This window comes from Daucus carota, chromosome 8 (genome assembly GCF_001625215.2).
Source record: "Daucus carota subsp. sativus chromosome 8, DH1 v3.0, whole genome shotgun sequence".
Classification (NCBI taxonomy): Eukaryota; Viridiplantae; Streptophyta; class Magnoliopsida; order Apiales; family Apiaceae; genus Daucus; species Daucus carota.
This window is the reverse complement of record NC_030388.2, coordinates 9,531,729-9,555,444: the sequence shown is the minus strand read 5'-3', so window position 1 is coordinate 9,555,444 and position 23,716 is coordinate 9,531,729.

Here is a 23,716-nt window from a genome sequence, read left to right as displayed (position 1 = left end):
ATTGATAATTAAATTTAGAATTGTGTTTGAATTAATAATAAAATATATTTTAATTTGGTAAATTTAAAAAAATAAATAAATACCGTGTTAATAAAATGACTAAATTATCGACGATAAACTAAATCACAAGTATAAATAGTATCCATATATCAACCCACCAATTATCAAAATTTTAATATTTTAATACGGACTTTTACAAAATATAGTATATTGAGTGTGATTAAATAGTTCAAGTGGTTGAGGACAAATTTTGGACTTTTTCTATAAAGACATGTACTAGTTAATAAAGTATATAGCTCTAATTTCTGAAAAAAAATTATTATATATTTCTTATATAATATGCTATTATGTAAATAGTATTTCTTTTAAAAAAATTATATCTCATTAAATATATATAAAAATTCAAACAAATATTATCATTCAGAAATTTTATAATTACATTTATCAAATGACATCATTCACTCGTGATTCAGATTATCATTAGTTCAGATATATAAATGGTTCAGAATTTATGGTTAAGACTAAACAAATGACCCCTTAGACTCTTTACTGATGTTTTACTAATAAAAGAGAAAATGTCAAAGAACTGCTCTTTACTGATTGGAGCAGTAATATATTACTATTTTATAATATAAATATGGTATAATTTGTAATATAAAAATTTGATTATATTTTTTCATTTGTTTACCCCTAAATTATTCTTATTTGAAAATTTCAATGTTAGAAAACCCTTCCTTTAGACATGAAAGTCTTTTACTCTTATATCATTAAAAAGGTTCAAACAATTTCAAAGATTAAAAATAGACTATAAGACAAAAATTTCATTGTTCTTCTTGTATATATAATATATAATTAATTAAAAAAAAAGTAAAACTACTAACGATAATTGTTACGTAGGAAGATTCATTTATGCATCAGGAGATCATCACAATGAAGTGACAAGGAACAATGCAGTTGACAGAAACTGATGGCCGCATCAGCAACTGATGGAATGTTAGGTCCAATCAGACGTGAAGGGGGGGGGGGGGGGTCTATACCAAATTCTTCGATTTAATTTAATTGTGGAATAATTCTGTTTAAGTCCAGTTAAATCAATCGTAATCAAACAACTCCATCAAGTCGGGGAATATTCTTATATTAGAAATAATCCTCGGGTGCTACGAATTCCAACACGAATGTCGACTGCAGAGACTACAATCACTCTAATACAAACTCTCGATAAAATCGATATTCTAACTTAGCTCTCAAGAATGTGTATAGTGTGTGCACTTACAAAGTGTGTAGTTGTTTTCAAATGAAAACACAAAGCCCTATTTATAGACTTCCAACATCTAACCATGGTTAACGAGTTCGTCCTGGACGAATTGAGTTCGGCCTGGACGAATTCAATTTATCTGTAGTTAGTTAAATTAAATCAGCCCAGAAACTAACTCAAACATCAAAGTTGCGCCTTATTCATATATATACAGATATATGAATTTGCGCCAAACAATACTTCAGGAAAGTCAAAAGTTGCGCTTGACTCTTCCCAGTCAAAAGTTGCGCTTGACTCTTCCCAGTCAAAAGTTGCGCTTGATAGTGAAGCTGCGCCTCAACACACTATGTCAAGCACTTAGAAACTTTTCAGAGAATTAAACTTGCGCCAAGGTGAGTCAAGGTCAAACTCTGCGCCACCAGTCAAACTTTGCGCTTTGACCACGAAGTTGCGCCATACTGATACAGTGTAGAGGACATAGAAATTGCTAAGTGTTTGTGGTCGACTTGTGCTTCAATGTGTATATGAGGCGCAAGTTTGACCCACTCAAACTCTTCACATAAATTTAGAGTTATATTTATATGTATATATATATATATTATTAATTGTTTTAAGAATTTACTTGAATTAATTTTCTTTCAAGTAAATTACAATTAATAGTATATATGTATATATATAAATAAATATAAATTCAATCTTCTGATGATGTAACAGGAACAACTCGATTGACTTGATCAATTAATCCGTTGATCGAATCCACTGAATACTTTCGTACATCCTGTGCACTGGTCTGGTTCACGAACGACTCGAACTGAAATAATTCCTTGAATCCTTTTTCTTGATAATATACTTGATCAGTCATCCCGGGTTAGATGTTGCTTCGATAAATTTGATTATAAATAATCAAAATAGATATACTGGAATCTTCTGACCTTTGAAACTTGATTTTCAGGCAAATCTTGATAGCAGGAACTGATTGAGATTTATTCATCACTGAGGCTTGAACATATAAATGAATTTCTTCCAGTGGACGGATGTTCATCTCAGATATCTTGATTGTCTTTGTCTGTTCGTATCGGATTTCCAACCTGTAGATTCCTGTATTATACTTACGTATTGTTTCCTGTCCTTTTGTTGTGTTGAGTTATCGTAATTACATTTAGGTTACATTATGCTTTACAATCTCCCCCTATTTGATTGTTAGAGTTCGACAAGCAAATCCTTTAAGAGGATAACTCAACTGACATAATGAAAAAGCACACTAATTTAAAACAGGAAATAATACTAAGTACAGTCTGGATTATATCTTACAATTTCCAGAATTCAAAAGTAAATACAAGTAGCCATTGTTCCTCTAGCCTGAACTAATCTTTCCATGATTTCTTGGCTCTTGCATTGATCAGGTACTGCTTAGCTCTTCTTTTTGCAGCATCCTCTTCTTTCTTCTGAGTGAGCTTGTTTTCAATTTCTTCAATCCTGGCAGTTATAGTGCTCAGTGCCACTTGCTCCAATGTATTCTCAGGTGGTGGTTGCTCCAGATTCTTCTTCATCTTCTCTAAAGTTTGTAGATGGACCATCTTCTTCAATTTCTTGAAAGTGATATTAAGCTCCATACCTTCAATTTTCATGATGACCCTTGATGGATGAGCACGAACTCTTGAAGTGTTGTGAACAGTCTCTACAGCTTTCCTTATTTTCAGAAGATCAATCAATTTCTTGAGCACACCCTTATCTTCCTTGACCATAGACCACTCAACAACACCAACTGCTCGAGTAATTCTCTTTGATGAGAATTTTCCAATGTCTTCCAGTGGTATAACTGTAGCCTCAGAATCTTTCTTCTTCTTGAATATGACGGAGGTTGGATTGTAAGTAACAACAGGCTCATTTGGATTTTCAGGAACTTCAGGGTTGAGTGGAGGCAATGGATATGGTTGCTGACGATTGATTGCAGATAAGTCCAAGTCTCTAATAGCGGCAAAGTTCAGACGATATGCATATAACAATTCAGCAGTTAATCTTCCCTTGCTGGTCCTAGGGCACTTCTCTCTGACTTGAGCTTCCAGATATTTCAGTATTCGAGGAGAGTAAGTTGATAATGCTTCATCAGTGAGTCCAATACTCTGAATGATACCATCCTTGAAATACTTGATAACTGAAGGCTTGTCATGAATTTCGACTCCAATGTCAGTGATCCATTCTTCCACCCTGTTCCTGAATACTTCATTGTGCTTTCTGCCGGTTGAGATGATCTTATTTCTTACCACAAACAATTCAGTTAGAGAGAGATCTCTGAGAAACTGACTTGACACATGCTTGAGTCCATGGCCTTCTCTTTGTAGCTCAAATAATATGTTTACCATCCATCCTCTCCTAGGAAGAACAACAATAGATACAGTAGATATGATATCATTCAATACCTCATGATAGTCATGTAGATCCTTGTAGTTAAACCTGAAGGAATCAAAGATATCTTCCATTTCTGCATCATCATTTTCTTGATAGACCTCTGGAAAGTCAAACATAGCCCTGGCAGCATCCCATTCTTCTCCTTCGTTATATAAGTTGGCAAGCCTCCTTTCCCTTCGAATCCATCTCTGGTTTTCTAACTTTTCCCTTGCTCTCCTTTGCTCAGCATGATCTCTAGAGACATCAGCAATGTCCTGAGGATTTGCAATTTCATATTCTTCAGGAGGGAAAATGTCATTGTGATATGCAAGTTCATCAGCAAAGACTTCATTCTGAGGGATTTCTCCTTCCTCTAGATCATCATCAGCTCCAACCATCCTAATCACCCTGTCAGTGTCTACAAACTCAGGAACATACTCAGCATGATCATAGCTTGATTGACCTCTAAGAGCAGAGTCAATCAGCTCTTCTGACACTCCAATGATTACCCGCTTTCCTCGTGCTTTTTCTACTGCTCTCTCCCCCTCAGTTGAGTAATCCTCTCGTGAAAGTTGAGATGCCAGTAGCTTAGCCTCTAGTGCAGCCAACCTTTGCTCCATTGTGGTCTTGATTTCAACTAACTCCTCCCGTAGAACAAGATTTTCAGCTTCTAAGTGTTGAACTTTGAATTTCAAAGCATCAAATTCTGTCACAGATACAGTGGGAATATTTGTTTCAATTGTAGGTTGAGCTGTGGGGTTCTCACTTGATCGTTCTACAGGTCTTTCTCTCGTTTCACTCATAGATTGAACACTCAGTGGGTTAGAGGATTTCCGTATAGCAAGTTCTGTTAGTGTTTCCCTCTCACTCAAAGAAGTTCCAGCATCCATAGAAGTTATACCTGCAGAAGAAATCTTCTTAGCCTCTTCTAGAGAGGTCACAGAAGGTGCAATGAGGGTTCGTGAGCCCACGTCCTCAGTTTCCTCGTCAGATGAATCTGATTCATAGGAAACAAGTTGCCAACTACTCGAAGGTAGTGAGTCCTTAATTGGATCCTGAGTTGGAATCTCAGGGTGGGTAGACACAGGGCTCGAAGGATGTGATCCTTGAATTGGCGAAGCACCCTGGTTTCCCACAACTGCCTTTGACGGTGAAAGACTTTGTGACAAGTCTTCTGTAACTGGCACACTTCCTGATATGAAGGGCTCAGAAACAGATTGCCGTTCACCTTCGAGAGGTGAAGAGTCCCTTAAGGGATCTAGGAATGTTCCTCCCAGGGGGGTAGACAAGGGTGTAGATTGTGGCAAAGCACCCAAGTTTCCCCCAGAAGCCGGTGAAGGCACTTGACCCTGAATAGGATCTAAAACAGCAGTGTCTATCCCTGACATGGACGACAAAGTGTTCGCTACCGTCAATTCTTCAACCGTGTGTGCAACCTCACTGTGCATTGAAATATTATGTGGTTGAGGTGGTGAAGAAATAGACATGTCTGCAGATGCCTTAGGTTCTATTCTCCTGATTTGACTAGGAGACAGAGCTGCAGAATCAGAAACATTCTCCTTGTGTGGTGCACTAAAGGCACTTTCTCCCTCGCGCTCAGATATATCAAGTGGTTGGCTAAGGGGTTGAGATGTTTCTGTTACAATAGTTTGTGTATAGGTGCCTGGGTTATGAATTTGTGGGTTTTCAAATTCACTGGCACGTGCAAGAGGTGGAGTGAGTGGATTGAGATCCAGCAAGTTCTGAATCCAATCTTCAGGTGCAGTGAAAGAGAGATTATCAGGATTAGGAGTAGGCATACCTGATTGAAGTACTGGATTGTAGGTGTTTGTGAAGAGCTCATCAATATCCAGCATCTCATTCTGATTGGTTTCAGCTTCAGTGGTTTGGACAGGAACATCCACTTCATCTTCAGAATCAGTGGTATTGTCCTGCAGGGAATCCTCTCCTTCTTCAGATTGAGCATCATTTTCAGAGGAGTTCTCTGCAGCATCCTTCATCATCACTTCCTCTTCCTCTACAGCAACATTCTGAGCTTCAGGAACTTCTTCTGGAATAACAGGTTCAGGTTCAGCGTGTTGCACAGGAACCTCTTCAGCAACCACTAGATTAGCAACAGGTTGAGCAGGTGGTGGAGGCACATTCTGATTTAGAAATGCTTGCATGGCCTCAAGGATCACCATTTGTTCATTGTTGGTGTAGTTCTGATGGTTCTCCAGCATTGAAATAACCCTTGTAGTCATGAAGCAAGATATAATATTGTTTGAATTTGGATAGACAGCACGCTCAGCAGGGGTCAACATTTGATTCAGCACTATCTGGAAGAATCGAGGATATAGGAGCACGTGACTAGCTTTCCTCAGAGAATCCTGAAAAGCTCCCATGATCAGATGACCCAAGTTGATCCTTGTATTTTGTGCTATTGCTATTCCAATCTCCTGATTGAGCGTTGTAATGGCATGAGATCCACCAGTCTTGGGTGCAAACACATGAGAAATGGAATTAAAGAATAAATTCCATTCTCTAGGCAGGTGTTTGACATACAGTTTGGATGGAAGTTCACCATTTGCCTCCCTCTGACAGTGGATGGCATAGAAAAAATTTATCATGTCAGCTTTGTCAGGTACTGCCTCGAAATCCTCTGTTGGCAGTTGAAGTGTAGTGTTCAGGGTGTTTTCAGTAATAGATATTGTTCGTCCCTGAATGACACATGTAAGACCAAGTACCTGTCCTACATTCACAACAGAAATAGAAGACAAAAAATCTCGAAGTAGAGACTTGTTAAGCATGACAGATTCAGTTAAGGGAAATCTAGCAAAAGAAAACTCAGACATATATCGAACCCAGCGTCGATAATTTGCTTGCGTAATTAAATTATTATTTTCAACAATTGTGTAATTTGTCTTCAGAATATCAAAATTTGCAGCCATTTTTAATTAAAATTAAAAATGATTAGAAATTTCGTTTCCCGAAAAAAATGGACAAATATTCACTTTTGTTACGAAAATATTTTGTTAAATACGCTCCGAAAAACCCTAAATTCAAGAATTTCATATTTTGATGAAATCATAGTATGTTGTTCCTCTTGAAATTCTAAGAATAATGGTATCGGTTATGCAAATTTTTGACAACAAAATCACGTAGAAATATAGCCTAGAAGTCGAAAAGTTTCGAAAAACCCTCTCGAAAAATGACGATGGATCGTAAATATACTGGTATGAAAAGAAAGAGCTTGACAAGGAGATCTCAAAACTACTCTCAGAAATGAAAATGGACAAGATTTTGATATGATTTGGTCGATTAACAAAAACTCGAGTCCGGTGGTTTTCAAGAACTGTGTGTATATGTATTCGTGTGTGTAGCAGTCGAGTGGTTTGAAAAAGAAATAGCCTAAGTACAAACTATATACACATACAGGAGTGAGGCGCAACTTGGTTAATTACCAAGTTGCCCTCCATAATGCTCATAGTGATCAGAACCAGGCGCAACTATGGTAATGACCATAGTGCCCTCTATACACGTCCCAGTGTAATAGAGGCGCGAGTTCATCTTATGACTTAGACGAAAAACTCTAAGTCATACACAGTGAATACAGAGATATAGGGCGCAAGTTATGATATGACGAATTTGCCCTCTATACGTGAGTGTATAGAGGTGCAACTTCATCTGTTAGAGAATTTTGTGAAATTCTCTCAACAGCTAACGCCCACTTATCATTTTATCAAATATATTTTGTTGAAAACAAAACAAAATAATTTAATAGAGTGATAAAGAAATCACAATTTATTCAAATAATATTTAACCAAATTAATTTTAGTTAAATAAAATTTAAATAATTATGCTGCAAATATTTTAATTAAAATCTAATTAATGGATAACTTAAAAAAAATTTGAATTGCTTCAAATCCATTAATCAAATTAGATTAAAATATGAATCAAATAAACACTAATATTCACTAATTGAATATAAGCACTCAAATAATTCAAGACAATCAATTTCAAATATCTACCACATCGCAAATAATCACATAATCATACAAAATCATGCAAATCATATAAATCATGGAAAATAATTAAAACTAATTAACAAATAAATATGTAAAATACTGGATGCTCTTTGTAAATTCACAAGTCCTGAAAATATGGACATTTTAAAACTTGTGAACTTACGAACAAATTACAGTTATTTCGTGTCTAATTAATTACACATATTTAACATTCCAAGTTCACTAACCAATCTAGACAAAGTGGATTCGTCTAGTGGTTTAGTGAAGATGTCTGCAATTTGTTGATCAGTAGGTATGAAGTGTAACTCTACTGTTCCATTCATGACATGCTCGCGAAGGAAATGATACCTGATATCAATGTGCTTTGTCCTGGTGTGTTGAATAGGATTGTTGGCAATGGCACTCGTGTTATCACACAAAATCGGAATTTTATCCAACATGAGTCCACAATCTTGTAGCTGATTCCTCATCCACAAGATTAGAGCGCAGCAACTTCCAGCAGCTATGTATTCAGCTTCTGCTGTAGACGTAGACACTGAGTGTTGCTTCTTGCTGTACCACGACACCAACCTTCGTCCAAGAAACTGACAGCTTCCTGAAGTACTTTTCCTATCAATCTTACATCCTGCAAAGTCAGAATCTGTATAGCCAATCAGATTAAAACCTGTATCTTTAGGGTACCATATCCCTAGATTGGGGGTTCCCTTAAGACACCTAAAAATACGCTTAACAGCTATAAGATGAGATTCTTTAGGATCAGCCTGGAATCTAGCACATAAACAAGTTGCGAACATGATATCTGGCCTACTAGCAGTTAAGTACAAGAGAGAGCCAATCATACCTCGATACTTCGTGATGTCAACTGACTTACCATATTTGTCCTGATCAAGTTTGACAGCAGTTGGCATAGGGGTTTTGGCAGGAGATGCTTCTTCCATTCCATATTTCTTCAGAAGATCCTTGATGTATTTAGATTGGCAGATAAAAATACCGTCAGGCTTCTGAATAACTTGAAGTCCAAGGAAGAAGGACAATTCTCCCATCATGCTCATCTCATACTTGCTCTGCATAAGCTTAGCAAATCTCTCGCACAAAAGATCATTAGTAGTACCAAATATAATGTCATCGACATATACTTGTACAAGAATTATATCATCCTTATGCTTTTTATGGAAATGAGTTTTATCGATGATACCTCTGGTGAAACCATTTTCAAGTAGAAACTTGGAAAGAGTTTCATACCAGGTTCAAGGAGCTTGCTTCAGGCCATAGAGTGATTTGAAGAGAAAATAAATGAAGTCTTCAAATTCTTTTTCTTCAAACCCAGGGGGTTGTTCAACATAGACTTCCTCCTCGAGATCACCATTCAGGAATGCACTTTTCACATCCATTTGATATACTTTGAAGTTGGAGTGTGCAGCAAATGCTAAGAACATCCTGATTGCTTCAAGCCTAGCAACTGGAGCATAGGTTTCATCATAGTCGATTCCTTCTTCTTGCGAATAACCCTTTGCTACCAGTCTTGCCTTATTCCTCGTAACAATACCATCTTCATCCAGCTTGTTTCTGAAGTGTTAGGCCGATTAAACTATGAATATAGTAAACACAATCAATAGCAGAACACTCAAATAAGAGAATAAACCAAGTAAACTCTTATTCACAAAACACAGTAGGTTACAAATACTCTCTTAGTGATTTATAACTTATCACTAAGAGCTGCTGGGTTACAAGAACAATGTACTCGATATTCTAACTCATATAGAGTAAACCCTAAGCTGTGTTTATATACACAGTTACATGATATCTACTGATTGATTTATAATTATCTGCTTCCTAAAATAATCTAATCAGTAGCTATCCTTCTGTTGTCCTGATCTGCACAATCTTCCTTAATCTTTATCTTCCTTGTTTACACAGATCTGCTCCTGAAAATCAGCCGCCTGCAAACTCTGATCTTCGCTAAACTCTGATCCAGCTGGCAGTCGTTGAAATCTGATTTCCAGTTAAACTCTGATATTTGCTTCTGCACACTAAACAAGTTAGATACATGTGACATCATCAAATATGTAACAATCTCCCCCAACTTGTACACTAGACAGAATGAACAAGTTATATATATATGCTGATGATGTCAAAAATTATCAAGGACAAATGCATGAAATATTTAACTCAGAGGACTAATTACAACTTACAGAACCAGCAGATACTATCTATTAATCCAAAGCTTTCTCTGACAAACTGATTTATCAGATCTTCTTCTTTTTGCTTCAAGGTCTGTATCATCTGGGCTTTGACATTTCTGAGCTCTTCAGTATCTTCCCCAGTCTGATAGATAGCTGCTCTCAAGGCATTCACCTTGCTTCTTCTCATAGCATCTCCTAGCTGAATGACCCTTGGTCTATCTGCATCATTGTTATAACCCAAGATTCTGGTGTTTGCAATGGTTTCCATAACAGAGCTGTTCTTCACCATACAAATTTCAGAACCATCATCTTGAGCTATTCTTGGAGTGTATTCTTCATCAGACTTTAATCCATAAAATCTTCTTTTCTCCTGGATAGTCCTCTTCATCAGATCAGACCATCTCTGAGTAGCTTCATTCTTAATCTCAAGAATATAATGAAAATGTTCAAGCTCCCTCAGAGATTTCAGCAACAAGTCAGCTTCTGAGATTCTGTAAACTCTGCCAGACTCAAGAAATATAGCTATCTTTTCTTTGTCTCCAGTACCATCATGGGTATCCATAAGAATCTGCACTGATTCAACTTTGTTCAGGACCTTTTGTGTGACAGCTTCTCCCACTTTATCAGTCAGAGGATATGGATCTCTGAAAGTGGTTGCTGAGCTTGTATCCAATTTTTCTTTCCAGTGCCCTAGACCAGTAGTATCATATGCTTCCTTTCCTCTGGTTCCATGAGTTCTGATCCTGGTAAGCATTGAGCTTTCCTTGTACAGACTTGTACCAAGGCTTCCAAAGAGACTCTTCTTCTTCTTCTGGTCTTGAGTTTTCCCAGAGTTTGTCTTCAGCCATGAGACTTTAGTTTCCACAGCCTCAGATTTTTCTTCTGCTGTTTGAACTTTAACTTGAGCAGTGTCAGAGGTTAAAATTAACTCAGAGATTGACTTGACTTCTGATTCTGCATTCTTCTTTCTTCTAGTCAATCCTGCTTCTTCTTCTACTTGATCTGACACATCAGAGATTATGTTTGCATCCTTGCTTAGCTTTATCATCCTCTGAGAAGGATTCTTTGATGCAATCTTGACAATTGATTTCTTCTTCGAAATGGGAACTCCATCAACAAGTTTCTTTCCCTTATCCTTGGAATCTTCCTCAGGCTTTGCTTGAGACCTGGTTCTAGGTCTGTTGATTTCAGCATAATTTATCTCACTGATCACTATCCCTTTTTGTTTTGGTTTTGACTGTTTCTGTGAGGGATCAGTGATTTGCTTTTGCTTATCAGACTTTGTCTTGTTGATCTTCATCTTCTCAGCAACTAATCTTTCTTCCTCAAGTCTGATAGCTTCAATGTCAACTCCTGGATTTTCTTTTTCAAAAATCTTTCTAGCCACAGCTTCATCAATTGCTTGCAGAGAAGGAGATTTGTAGAACAAAGTAGTTTCTTTACCTCTGAACTTCAGAGTTTGACAAAACTTCTGAGATTCAGGATCTCCAGCTTCAATCAGTTTATCTGATTCAGGGATCAGACTTTCTTTCTTCTGTACAACTTTTGAATTCACAACAGCAAGTTCTTTTGAGATTTCATCAGAAACTCCGACTGCTCCATTTATGCTCTGAACTTGAGACATAACAATCATTTCCAGAGAACTTTGCTTTTGTTGAGATTCTCTGAGCCTGTCATTTCCACCCTTATCACTCCTTTCTTTATCTTTGATATGCAGCTTTAACTGCTTGCCAGAGTTTCCATCTGCAATCTCCACATTTCCATCTTCATCACCATCTGGCTTTTTCTTTGTCATTTGGTGGTCAGATTTGCATTTGCCTTTAAGTACTTTCTCCCCCTTTTTGACATCAGCAGAGGTAAGAACATGAACCAGCTGAGCTACAGATGAGCTCAAATCAGCCAGAGTAGTCTGCATGGATCTCTGAGCAGATTCAATGGATGCAAGTCTGTCTTCCACAGATGGAGATTGAGCTCTGCACATCCTCCGTAAATATGTCAGTTGACAGACCTTGCTCCTTGCGGAAAGAGGATGTTGAACTGGTGAAGTAATCTTGAGAGGAGAAGATTCTCTGACTGGTGACTGAGCATGTATTGGAGAATCAACTCTTACTGGAGTAATTTCTCTGACTGGATCAGAGATTCTGACTGGAGAAGCAGAAGCCTGAATTGGAACAGAGGTGACCTCTGTAGCATCATCTTCATCATCATCATTTACAAAGATGCTTAAAGTATGAGAAGCCAGAGCTTCTATGGCTACATCAGAGTTTGCATCATTAGATATCTCCCGAACAGGAGCTGCAACATTGTCTTCAAACTGAATCAGAGATTCCTGATCCATCTTCAACACAGCCTCTGGTTGAACTTCTTATGTTTGAGCTTGATATTCAGGAATTGTTTCTGACATTTGGATATCAGCTGCAGTTGTTTCCTCAAGTGGGAGTACAGAAAGAGGTTCAATCATTACTGGATCTGCAGTCTCTGGTTGATCAGAGAAAGGAATCATTGCCTGATGAAGATCCTCTGGTTGAGGAGGATCAACAGTCAAATCAGTTATAATTGTTGGCTTGATTTTCTTTCTCTGTTTCTTAACTGGTTGAGCTTGTTGAGGTTCTTCATCAGAATCAGAGTCTGAGATTTTCTGAAGAAATCTTCTTTTCCTGGGTGGAGGAGATGGTTTGGTTGGAGATTTGGTGGATCTGAGAACTCTTGTAGGTGAAGATTTTACAACTGATCCTTTTTGGGAAGAACCAGAGGATGGTGGTTGGTCAGATGTTACAACTAGCCCTTGTTGGTAAGGACCAGAGGTCGGTGCAGCATCTGGCTTAGCAGATGAAGAAGAGGGGTGTGGAATATTCTCATCAGAGAATAGAGGTCCATACTTGTCTGGCATAGCTACCCTCAACTTGTCCTGTACTGTTACAGGAATAGCAAATACTGGTGGATTGGGTTTCTTACCATCCTTTTTAATGAGGTCACGAAAGGCACGTTTAGTTATTCTAAACGGCAACTCATTCCCAGATTCAGGCATAGGTACATTTGGAAAGCAGTAAGAGAATATTAACTGACAAAATCTAGCATAATAAACAACATTCATATTCTCTTGTCTCCTATCACCAATAAACCTCAAGATGGAAGTAGCAATATCAAATTTAAGATTGTGGATCAGAGAATACCCAATTTGTTGGCTGAAAATGGGAATGGCATCAAAGTTGCTGCACTTAATCCCAAATGCCCTTGTGATGCAGTCATAGAAAAAGCTCCATTCCTTGCAAAGGTTTGGACGCTTAAGTTCCCCCATCTTGTCTGTACTGGCTGAGTACCCAAAGAATTGAATCATATCTCTCAGAGTTTGAGTGGGTACTGAGCAGCCGAACTTATTGTGATCAGGAAGATGAAGAGCCTTCTTGACCGTGGCCGGAGAGACATAGTACTCTTGACCTTCATAGTCACAGGTCAGAGAGGGAGATCCATGATCACCTCCATCATCATAGTTGTCAGACCTCCAGAGTGTAAGCACCTGAGACGGAGAAATTGACTCTGGTTGAGTCAGAGCATACATCAGTACACTATGGGACAGAAAATCTTGAATTACATGAAACTCCTTAGGGGCTTCATCATTATCCAAGATTGCTGCATAGTTATTAGTCACAAATTTGGCTCCATCAAACTCAAACGCTGTTGTCGACATGTTTCTGAGAAAAAACGAGAGTTTAAAGAATGCAGGTAAGGTGTTTGATGATTTGCACAAGTGAAAGTAGAGAGTAGAAAACAAGAGAGAGAGAGCAGTAAAAATCGTGTGTTAAAATTGAAAAACTTTTTAAAATTGATATATATATATACGCATATACACGATGTACTGATTTACTGCGTTAGTGGGACACGTGGCAGATTGCTAACGGTAACAAAAAGAGATAGTGGAGAGGTAATAATTATCATGCGTGTAAACTTGTGCTTGCATAACAATTTCCGAGAAAACACAATAATTTACCGTGTTTTTCTCCACTCAAGAATTCGAACAGATTTTGTACCGTTTGACAATTAAATCTGATATTTTTCCAACCAAATATTTATTAATTAAACTCCGAAGTCGGGCAGATGCTGACTTGAACCAGAGTTTAAATAAATATTAGATTATGTGACAAACATAGAATGTACATAGAATTTTGTACTGATGAGTGATAGTAAGTGAGAGTCTTGACGACAATTTATCCTCAGAGTGTACAAACAATTATTTGAATTTAATCAATAATCACTAATTGTCACAAAATTTGTTAATCACAAATATGGAGTGCAAGGTGTGTGTTGACATGATTCCAATATTGTCACAGAGATTGACAAAATTCTTAAGAACATTAGAATGAACCAGATTATCAGAAATTAAATTTAAACACTTCATAAGCCGAGTTGACTACTTTATGGATCAGAGTTTAAATTTTCTTCTCTTTACTAAGTCACTAATCTTCAGAATGGAAACTTCTCAGGGTAAGTGAGTTATAACCTTCATCAGATTAAAATATTACTTCTCAGTGTATTTCTCCAGTAATCAGAGAATGTGAAAAGTCCCCAAGAAAAATAAGATATTTCTGATGCATTTTGCTTAATACCAGCAATGCACTTGGGTCATTCCTTCCACAGATTTTCTAAGATCTCAAAGGAGTACCTGAGAATTGTATCATACATTTTTTTAGGAGAAGAAATAAACTTTATTGATCCATATTTAAGATTTAATTAACTCTGAGCTCATAAAGGGAGAAAAATTATTTCTACACTGATTACATATATAATATTTAAGAAGTAAGGCAGTTTAGGTGACAAATTTAGATCATGGTCAGTGTCAGATAAATTTCCACATCTGTAATATCACAAATAGTAGACTTTAGAGTTTTTAATGACTCAATTCATGAATTTGCAACATATTCTTCACAGGAATGCCACTTATCAGCGAAAGTTTCATGTAATCAGAGTTTGTCAGGTCAGAGCATAATCATCAGAGTTTGTCATATCAGAACATAATCATCAGATTTTGTACCAGAGAATAACAAATGCAGTTATAAATCATGCTCGTGGTAGCAATTAACAACAGATATATTCTAATGTAATTTAGCTGAGTTTAGAGAGGACCAGAGATCATCCCTAATTCATTTGCAAGTCTTGTAAATGTTGCTTCAGCCAAAGGCTTGGTGAAGATATCTGCCAACTGCTGATCTATAGGGACAAAGTGAAGTTCCACTCTCCCTTCCATCACATGTTTTCTGATGAAAGGGTATCTGATGCTGATGTGCTTTGTCATAGAGTGCTGTACTGGATTTCCTGTCATGGCAATAGCACTTTGGTTATCACAATAAATAGGGATTTGAGTGAGGGATAAACCATAGTCCAACAGTTGATTTTTCATCCATAAAATCTGAGCACAACAGCTTCCTGCAGCAATATACTCTGCCTCTGCAGTAGATATGGAGATAGATTTTTGTTTCTTACTGAACCAAGACACTAATCTTCCTACAAGAAATTGACAGCTCTCACTTGTGCTTTTCCTGTCTATTTTGCATCCTGCAAAATCTGCATTAGAGTAACCAATCAGTGTAAAGTCTGATTCTCTGGGATACCAGAGTCCCATCTCAACTGTTCCCTTGAGATATTTGAAAATCCTTAGGTTGTGTTCACTTGGAGTGAATGGAATGGAGGGAGAATGGAATGAAGTTTGTACTACAAAATGGTGTTGATCAAATAAAATGTATATAATTGTCATTCCTTCCATCATTCCAACCTTACTATTTTAACTATAACTCTAACCCATATGTTTTGGAAGGAATGCTCATTCCATTTCAACATCATGCTTCTTCACAATCTTTCTCACAAAAAAATTAACTACATTCATATTTTGTCACCATTATCTCATACTTTCTTCTTTCTCCTTAAAACTTCTATATAATTTTTCATTCCATTCTCCCCTCATTCCATTCCATGAAGTGAACACAGCCTTAGTGATTTACAAATACTCTCTTAGTGATTTATAACTTATCACTAAGAGCTGCTGGGTTACAAGAACAATGTACTCGATATTCTAACTCATATAGAGTAAACCCTAAGCTGTGTTTATATACACAGTTACATGATATCTACTGATTGATTTATAATTATCTGCTTCCTAAAATAATCTAATCAATAGCTATCCTTCTGTTGTCCTGATCTGCACAATCTTCCTTAATCTTTATCTTCCTTGTTTACACAGATCTGCTCCTGAAAATCAGCCGCCTGCAAACTCTGATCTTCGCTAAACTCTAATCCAGCTGGCAGTCGTTCAACTCTGATTTCCAGTTAAACTCTGATATTTGCTTCTGCACACTAAACAAGTTAGATACCTGTGACATCATCAAATATGTAACATGAAAACCCATCTAGTGCCAATTATAGATTTTCCTTTAGGTCTTGGCACCAACTTCCAAACTTTCTGCCTTTCGAATTGATTGAGTTCTTCCTGCATTGCGGATACCCAATCTGGATCACTTAGAGCCTCTTCAACTTTCTTTGGTTCTGTCTGAGACAAGAATCCAGCAAAGTTGCATTCATTTTGAGTTGCTCGTCTAGTCTGCACTCCCGTGTCTGGATCACCAATGATTTGTTCAACAGGATGGTCTCTACTCCATACCCTTTGTATTGGCAGATTCAATCTTGATAATTCACCGTAATTATAATTGTGTTGATTGTTATGACTTGTAGATCCACTAATATGACTTGCTCCCCCTGAGCTGATGCTAATTCTATTTGATGATCCTCCACTTTGACCACTGTGATCATGATGATCATTAGTATTGTTGCCAATACTTCCTCCAGATGGTTCAGGATCAGCAGTTCCTTCATTTGCATTAGTTTCTCTAGTATCAGCTTCAGGTTCATCTTCTTCGATGTAAATGTCATCTAAATTCTCAAATTGTAGAGAATCAGATTCATTTTCCTTTTGAAGACTTGGGAGCTTAGTATCATCAAACCTTACATTGATGCTTTCATTCAGCTTGTCGTCAGTGATCAGATAAACCCTGTAGGCCTTTGACTCTAAAGAATAACCCAGAAAAATGCCTTCTTCAGCTTTAGCATCAAACTTTCCCAGATGCTCTTCTTTTAGGACATAGCATTTTGCACCAAACGCATGAAAGTAACTCAGTGATGGTTTTCTGTTGGCCATTATTTCATAGGGAGTTTTATCCAAATCTTTGTTAATCAGGGTACGATTTTGAGTGTAGCAAGCAGTATTCACAGCTTCAGCCCAGAAATAGATTGGAAGTCTTGATTGACTAATCATTGTCCTTGCTACTTCAATCAAGGTCCTGTTCTTCCTTTTTACGACACCATTTTGTTGTGGAGTCCTTGGAGCTGAATACTGACGAGAAATACCCTTATCAGTACAGAATTCATTAAGAACAGCATTACGAAATTCTGTTCCATTGTCTGATCTGATTGCCCTTACTGGCAAATCTGCTTCCTTTACAATCTTCTTGATATGATCAATGATGACTTGTGCTGCTTCATCCTTTGTATGCAAGAATAATACCCATGTGTATTTTGAGTAGTCATCGACGATCACAAGAGCATATCTTTTCCTTGACATAGAAGGAATATTGACAGGTCCAAACATATCCATATGAATCAGTTGAAGGGGTGAACCAATGTCAGTCATGCCTTTGCTCCCGTGTGATGCTTTCTTTGACTTCCCTTTTTCACATGCATCGCAGAGTCCTTCTTGACAGAATTCTTTCGGCGGCAGTCCTCTCACAAGTTCTCTCTTGACTAAAGAATTCATAGTCTTAAAGTTCAAGTGTGAGAGTTTCCGATGCCATAACCAACTATCATCAGCAGAGGCCTTGCTGTAGAAACACTTGACCTCCCCCTTACTTGCTGAATCTATGTCGGCAATAAACAAACTTGATTTTCTTATATCACGGAGTGTAAGATCCTTGTTCTTCCGGTTCTGGATCAAGCAAACTTCCTTCTGAAAGATTACGTCGTATCCTTTGTCACAGAACTGACTGATACTAAGTAAATTGTGCTTGAGTCCTTCCACCAGAGTGATATCTTCAATGATGACATTTCCAACTTTCAACTTACCATATCCCGTTGTGAATCCTTTGCTGTCATCTCCAAAGACTACAATCGGGCCGGTTCTCATAACCACATCTGTGAGCAGGGACTTTTCTCCAGTCATGTGTCTTGAACAACCACTATCAAGAACCCACACAACTTTGCTTTTCTTTCCTGTGCCCTGCATTCACAAATGGATTAAACTTTCTTTGGTACCCAGACGTTCTTGGGTCCAGGTGGTTTAGTGGAAACAGGAGTATCAACAGAATCTGATTTAACATGTGCTGGTTCAGGGGTGGCTGGACTCTTCTCCTTTTTAGTCTTAGTAGAAGTGCTCTTAGACTTGGAGTTTGGAGTCTCCTTCTTCTTAGAAAGACAAGCAGTCTTTGCCACAGGGACAACAGAAGATGTAGGCATATTCATATTCATAGCAGGTGATGCAGAAAAAGATGCGTTTAACATGGTAAAACATGCGGACATCATATTCATAGCACATTGCATGCAACCTACTTTACCACATGGCAAGTGAACAACATTCATGTTAACAGAATTAGGCATACTAGTAACAGGAGTATCTACTTTAGTCATTTTACATGCATGAGTAAGATGATTAATAGAATTGCAATTGTTACAAACCTTTCTAGAACTAGGAGTCCTAGAGTTGGTTTTCTTAGCATCTAGCTTACCATTCCTGTTGTTCTTCTTTTTGTTAGAACTAGTACTTCCTAATCCAGTTTTATCAGAATCTTCTCTAACTTGGGGATTAGAAGGTACGTCTAGTGTTTCGTGTTTTACTTGAGGCTTAACAACTTCCTCATTTTTCAACTCTTCCTTAATGACAAGGTCTTCTTCTATCAGAGGTTCTGTTTGTGTCTTTCTAAAGATAGGGGTCTTGGTGTTCTTTAGAATCTTAGGTACATTTGTTCCTTCAGGGACATTCTCAGTTCCTGCTGAAACAAATATACCTTCATTTTCTTTTCTTTTCTTTTCTTTCTTTTAGAACTTTCTAAAGAACTATAGTCAAGGCCAATAGCAACCTTCTTATCGATCCTTTGACTATCCAAGATCTCTTTCTGTAGAAAAGCAGAATTCTGATAAGCCTTAAGCTTAGTTTCTAGGTCAACTATTTGGGACCTAAGAGATTCCTCAATTTCTGCATTACACTTCTCCTTATTCTCTAGATATTCAATTCTTTTTTTAAGGTTAGTGTTCATGAGTTTCTATAAAGCTAACTCGTCTATGCGTTCTTCAAGTTCAGCTATCTTTACAGAAAAACTACAGTTATCTGATTCTGAAGCTAATAAACTAGTGTGCAAGTTATACATCTCTTGACCTAGTTCATTAATAGTCTTTTTATAATCAGCAGTAGTCATGTCATCAACAGAAATTTCAGGAGATACCTGAGATGGAGATTCCTCGATTGTGTCAGCCATTAATGCAAATGCATAGTTGCTCTGAACAGGTTCATCATCAGAATCCGTGTCATCCCAGCTTTTTCCCTCAGCAATATATGCCCTTCCTTTATGCTTGGCAACCATTGCTTCCAACTTAGCTTTCAGCTTTTCATTCTCTTTCTTCAGATCCTCATAAGAATTCTTCTTATCATATGAGTTGCTTCTTTCTTTGACAGGAGCCGCTTTGGGTTTCCTGCACTCTGTTGCAAAGTGTCCTAAGTCATTGCAGTTGTAGCATCTGACTTTGCTCTTGTTGTACATGTTTGGTTTGTAACTGCCAATGCTTCTAGACCCTGACCCTGAGTATCCTCCTTTGTTCTGAAACTTGTTCCCTGAAGCTTTCTTGTACCGGGGGTTCTTCCTGAACTTCATGTGCTTGAACCTTGCAGCCATATAAGCCATAGACTTATCCTCCAGCTGCTCTAGTTCTTCTTGAGTATAAAACTTATCTTCTGGGTCCACGGAAACTTCATCAATTTCAGCTTCTACAATTTCAGACTTGGTAGAGGGATAATCAGTCTTGACAGATGAACAATCACTCTGTGTAACAGTGTGATCATTAATGCCATATTCAACTAGTTGCTGATAACCAAACTACGGTTCATCAGCAATAAGTGCAGTGGTCTTTTGTAAGGCCATTCCCTTGGCTTCAGATGATCCACCACCATATATAATCTTTCTTTGTTCAAGTTCCATCTCAAACGTCTTCAGTTTTCCAAATAATCTTTCCAGAGTCATGGTTCTGAAGTCGCTTCTTTCCCAGATGGTCTCAGTCTTCACAACAAGGTGTGGTGGCATCACAAATGAGAGCTTCATGTTAATCTCATTCTGTGGATAAGTCTTTCCATGTAGAGTGAGTTCATTTAACAACAACATGAACCTCTCGTAGATTTGAGAAATGTTCTCTCCAGGTAGTGCCTTGAATGCTTCATATCTGGCAATCAACATATCGTATATGTTTTCCCTAACTTCTTCAGATCCCTCCATCAATGCCTCAACAGCATCCCACATCTGCTTTGATGTTTTCAGACTCAGAATAAGATGTGTCATGGTCTTGGTCATTGATTCAACAATTATGAGTTGCAAATTATGGTCATGTGCAATATATTCCTTGTCAGTCTCAGTGTATTCGCTTTTCTCTTTGGGAACAGACTTTTGTGGAATGCGAACACCATTTTCGACAGATTCAGGAATAATCTTCATTGGCACAAACGGACCATTTTCTGGAATCCCAATGTACAGGGGATTAGCAGCTCTGATGTACAGCAATATCTTCATTTTCCAATTGTTGTAATCATCCTTGTCAAATGGAGGTACCTTGATTCCTAACTTGTGTGTCGACATTGTTATTAGATAAATTACGATTGTACGGACAGCTAGCTTCTAAGATTGGTAACGGATCTCAGATCTGTATATCGATCAACGTGCCTCTGATACCAATTGTTAGGTCCAATCAGACGTAGAAGGGGGGGTTGAATACGTCTATACCAAATTCTTCGATTTAATTTAATTGCGGAATAATTCAGTTTAAGTCCAGTTAAATCAATCGTAATCAAACAATTCCAGCAAGTCGAGGAATATTCTTATATTAGAAATAATCCTCGGGTGCTACAAATTCCAACACGAATGTCAGCTGCAGAGACTACAATCACTCTAATACAAACTGTTAGATATAATTGATGATTCTCTAGGATACCAAAATTGACAGGAAAAGCACAAGTGGGAGTTGTCAATTTCTGGGTGGAAGACTTGTTTCTTGGTACAACAAGAAGCAAAAGTCAATATCAACATCAACAGCAGAGTCAGAGTATATAGCTGCAGGCAGCTGCTGTGCTCAAATTCTTTGGATGAAGAATCAATTGTTGGACTATGGGTTATCCTTTTCTAAAATTCCTATTTATTGTGATAACCAAAGTGCTATTGCTATGACAGGAAACCCAGTTCAACATTCTCTGACAAAGCACACCAGTATAAGATATCATTTTATAAGGGAGCATGTGCTGGAAGGAACCATTGAACTTCACTTTGTTCCCACTGAACAGCAGCTAGCAGACATATTCACCAAACCACTATGTGAAGCAACCTTTACTAGGCTGGTGAATGAGCTAGGAATGATATCAGGAACTGAGTAAACATAATGGTCAGATCTTTCAAATTTAAATTGTCAAATTACCATATGTATTGCTCACAAATTTGCCATGATATACTCTGATTGTTAAACTCTGATGACATTCTCTGATGATATACTCTGTTTGTTATACTCTGATTGTCATTCTCTGACGATATTCTCTGATGTTTGTAAACTCTGAATCTTGATAAATGATCTCATTTTATTTCTTTGAGACAAATAACCTGTGAAGATACTATGAAGCATGATTTGAATTAGTAATCATGAATCTCAGTTAAGTTCTTTAATCTTGATCTCAATTTTGTGCTACTATTTGACACTATATGCATGTTGATATCATTGAGACTCTATTACTTCACATATCTTAATTATAAGTGAGACTGATTAATTTGCATTTTCTCTCAGTAAATTAGACAGTGATTATAAACTCTGATGCTATACACACCCCTGAAAATAAGCATGGTACTCCTTTGAGATCTTAGATGTCTATATGACAGTGACTGGGAAGACCCAAACATTTGCTGGTATTAAGTAATTGCTAAGATTTTATAATCTATGGTGACCAGTCACAATCTCTGATTACTGGAGAAATACTGTTGCAAAATTATATTTAAAGGTCGTGATTCACTTACACTGAAAAGCGTCCTGAAAAAAAAAAGAAAAAGAAAAAAAAGGGGGGGGGGGTTAGTTTACTTTATATATTTCTTCATCAGAGTATGTCCCTTGTCTATGTCTTGAGAGTTTAAATAAATTATTTTTGTCTATCTTATAATTACGAAATTGTAAAATTCTATAATCTCTGATTTAATATGTTAGATCACACACATTATTTCACAAGCACATTATTGAGCTATGGATTTTATGACAAAATCTGATTTTTTGATGAATTTTCTAAACATCATGTCTTATTCTGAGGTACTTAGAAATTTATTTTCTTTGTTTTAAATCTCAGAGTTTAAAATTCGAGGGATTTGATCTTGATTTTTTTAAAATCTTGTACATCTCAGGAGTTCAAATATTCAGAGAATGTGAAGAGAGTGTTCCAAACGGCTGTATTGTTAGTGGGCTTACATGTAGAACATTTTAATAGGAGAACGTGTAATCAGCATTTATAACTGCACAAGTTTTACTGCGCTCATGATTACTATTTTCTTTTCTCCATGCCACTAACACTCATCTACCAGTTAAAATCTGATAGGTGTACAAATGAACAACAGTCCAAGCGTGTACAACTAAACAAAATCTGAAGAGTTTATCAAATCAGATTTTACTACTTGTTATTCACTTATACACTTCATCTTTACACACACTCTCTCAACAAACTCTTAAGCTTTTCTCTCTGCAACTCAAATCTTCTCTTACACACTTTCTCAAACACCTTTCTTCCTTTACAAACTCTGTTCTAATGGCGACTTCAGCGATTATTCATGCAGGTGTGGAATTTTTCCCAACAACCACGCTGCCATTCTTAACACAGCAGATGCTCCAAGGGATTATCATCCAATCCAACAATTCCTGGCACAGAGTGCCCTGGCTACTGCTCTTACCGCTCCTGCCAGACTCTCTGGAAGCCAAATCATCACCTTTTGGAGGACAGGGAAATATGATAATGGTGGTGCAGATGGATCACCATCTATTGTGTTCGCATATGAAGGGGAGGAGTATGCTGTTACTCCAGCCACAGTTCGTCAAGCATTCAACTTGCCAGAGAATGCAGCTTACATCACAAATGGAGATACCAATCTCAGGGGCATGATGAATGCTCTGGGCTACAGTGAATCGCTTGATAAACTGGGACAATTGAAGCGTCCAGGACTAAGAAGGGAATGGAGCTTCTTCTTTGATTGTATCACGAGGGCTTTCCAGAAGAAAAGCACCAACTGGGATGCTATACCCATGGATATGCTACAAATTGGGTATTCTCTGATCTACTCTACTAATTTTGATTTTGGTAGATTAGTTCTTAGAAATATTGGTGAAAGAATGCATGAAAATAGACAAATCTTATATTTCTCAAGATTTTGTCAATTACTGTTTAATGCCACTGTTGGTGAGGTGGATTTTGCTGTTGATGATGAGATCAAGCCCTTTAGGCTTCATAAAAGGGTGTTCAAGGACCTCATCTCAAAAGATGAGAAGTATCCAATTCAGAGGCCTCTCCTAATTCCAGCTCTAGTTAGAGCTAGGATGGATTTGCCCCCAGTCCAACAACAACAACCCCAACA